A 3,282-nucleotide genomic window follows, 5' to 3' on the forward strand; every position below is an offset into this window, starting at 1 on the left:
TTTCATATAATGTACAATATAAATTGCTGTAGAAGATAATTCATTCGTTAAAACCCTTTAGTCCAGGAAAATATGTTCGCCATGGAATGGCTCCCCCACCTGAATTCCTCAGCAGACTTGTCTTTAGGGCCGTTACAGATTAGCATTATACACTGGATCAACTGAACTATATACTTAGGAATCTAAGGGGTACAAATGTCATTTTACTGATGACTTAATTTCATTTTCAGAAATCCACTTACCAGGCAATTGTCTCTTCCTTAGAGAAATGATCTCAGTTTTAAGTGCTTTCACAATCTCGCAGCAGTTATCACACGGCACTGTTTGTCTCTTTGGTTCCTCTCCATCAGGCTTTTTTATTTCTTGCTCTGGTTCCTGTTCTTCATTCGGACTGAAGTAACCGCTTTCGTCTAAGGTGAGGTTCTGTACAGAGTCCATGCCATCCGAGAAACCGTCTATGTCATTCAAAGATGACCTAATTAGGGACCCTGTTTCCCCAAGCGTGGCTATGGAAAGTGAGGGCAGTGGTGCTGAAACGATAGGAGTATGACTAACAGAACATGGCGAACAAGGATTAAGCAAGGCAGGTGAATCAAGGCAAGGTGGATTTTGCAAATGCACTTTGTCTTGAGAAGGTAGACATTGCAAAGCTGTAGTTTGCTCTAAAAGTAGACTCTGCAGAGGTACATTTTGCGATCGTAAGGGCAGACTTTGAGAAGTATTTGACAAATGTTCCTTGAAAAAAGCCACAGCCTGAGCTTTTCCTGCCTCTATCTCGGCATTTTTCTTTTGTTTTAAGTCTGCTTTTTTGCTTATTTTGGGGGGCTTGTCTTTAGTACCTCTTGCTGTAGTTTTGGTTCCCTGGATTTCTTGTTGTTGTTGCCCTTTTTTACGGTGCTGATGTGGTTGCTGCTGTTTCTGTTGTTCTTTTCTTTGTTGCTGCTGTGGTTGTTTCTGCTTCTGCTGTTGTTCTTTTCTTTGTTGCCCCTGTTGTTCCCACTCTTGCTTGTTCATTTCACTTTCTTGTTGCTGGTTTGCTGTTGCTGTACTTCTTGCTGTTACTGTTCATCACATGACAACTTCGGTTTCTTTGTATTGGATGGTGTCAAATCTATGAAATCCATTTCATCAATTTCCATTGCCAATCGAGACTTCTTCCTTTGGCGTTTTTGGGGGACTGTGTTTTCCTTTTTTTCTTCTAATTTATGCAAATAAGTTCGAGTTCCTCTGCATTGTCTAAAATTTCAAGAACAGTATTTGGGGTTAGATACATGGATACTGTAGAATGCTCAATTCTTTTATTCGTTTGAGAGATTTAGAAGAAAAAAACCTACAGGAAAATCCAAATCGAAACTTCATGTTCAACTAGGACGAAGACTGTTCGGCAGCCAAGGATCGAGCAGGTTGCTTGCATAGTAATTATTTCTATTTTGCGTGCCTAAATTAATTGATTCTATACGAAATTGCATGGCTGGATTGCCTGTTCGCTTCAAAAACTACCCATTTAAATGATCCAAGCCTTCTGAGCTGTTCTTTAAATGTTACTGTTAACTACAGCTCCATATGTGATAAGTGCAAATAAATCTGCTCAAACAGCAAAAATCTGTAAATCGCATCACCGTTACTCAAAACTTAGATAATATGATCTCAGGACGAATGCTGTGAATAAAATTGTTTCTCGATTTGCTGTTCACCTCTAATAATTACCCTGTTTTTTGAACGATCATCAGAGTTTTTTTAAACTGGAATATTACATTAAGAGAGGTGTTAAAACAGTTGAAAAACCACCAACCTCCACTCTTAATAATTTTCCCTGGGTAGGGGTTTTTTTTTTTACCAGTCTTTCTTCCTTTCTTTCCCTTCTCCCAGTCAACCATGGCGTCTAGGCCCTCGAAGATTTCTCCGGCATAATGTACTTGCGAAGCACTTGCAACGCTATATAAATCTTCTTCCGTCCAAAGAACTATAGCAAAAATCATTTTCTTACAGACTGTCTTGTTTGCGTGCAAACTTTGAATGAGACACTTCAAATGAAATGAATATCAGTGTTAGCAACATCTCCTATTCTTATTGGACGTTTCAAGTGTGACAGGTGTCGGGTATCAGCCAGGAAGAATCTTTCATTCATAGCGGCCGATGAGCTTTCACATGTGGCTTTCTCTCTTTGTCGAGAACAGCAATTAAAAGTAAAGTTAATTTGTACATTTATTTCATTTTCTTCATGGCTGCGATATACTTACATGTTTATACCCCCAAATTGAGGCATCACATTTCTTGTCACTAACAAACATGCTACTTATGCAAATCAGGTTCTGCGCTGCTGACTCATTCTAGAAAGATAATGATGGTTTAAAACGTGATGTATTTCACCTCTGCCATTTCCGGGGTGTAGTAGACGTCAAGACTTTAGTCAAGTTAACACTTGCGTGTGCAAACCAAAGTGAGGACAGTACAGTTTTTGTCTTAAGTATGTTTGAGCTTTCGTTTTAGGCAATTTGTCTCGGCGTGATCAGCTTTATATTATCAGTTTCCACGTCATGCGAGGATTAGTAGAGTTGTCATCAGCAACTCTGTCCAGTTTGTTTTCTAAGCTACTCACTGCGACTTTGGTAGTTTACTAACGGAAACCTTCTAATGGCCCAAAATCCAGCTGACGGTTCTTGTGGGACCTCGTTTGGCACTGAAAACGAAGACCTCATCAATGCAAATGCCCCCTTCGAAATACCAGGTTTGTTTTCTGAATTTGCGGGCGTAACCTCACTCATAAATACTCCTTTTCAAGCAAGCAGTTCAGTGCATTTAATGCAATGTTAGACGAGTCACAGTGTCAGACACCCCAGTCACTGAACATACTCATGATATATCTGAAGTGGATGAATCGAGATCCTTAGATGTCAGTGACTTTGTACAACTGCTAGAGAATCCTGATTTTGTCGACCCAGAACACAGAAAAGAGGAATTAGAGACAGGTTCCAGAAATTGAAGATGATGACATCCTAGAACAAGAACCTATGGGCATGCCCGATGAGCTTTTCACTGCAAACGATACTGACAGTTATGCAGAAGTGGTTTCAGCCGCAGCTGATAATTTATTTTCTGGCAGTGAAAGTGAACAGGGAAATCAGAACAGTGATGAGAATAAACCACTCTATCGCATTGCCCCGCTCACAGTTGCAGAAAGTCTTCTGTTGGTTGTTACCTTTGCCATAAGGTACACGCTCTCTGGGAGTGCCTTGAATGATCTGCTTATTTTGATAAGTCTCCACTCTATCAGCCCTAATT

This window comes from Montipora capricornis, chromosome 10 (assembly GCF_036669925.1).
Source record: "Montipora capricornis isolate CH-2021 chromosome 10, ASM3666992v2, whole genome shotgun sequence".
Lineage (NCBI taxonomy): Eukaryota > Metazoa > Cnidaria > Anthozoa > Scleractinia > Acroporidae > Montipora > Montipora capricornis.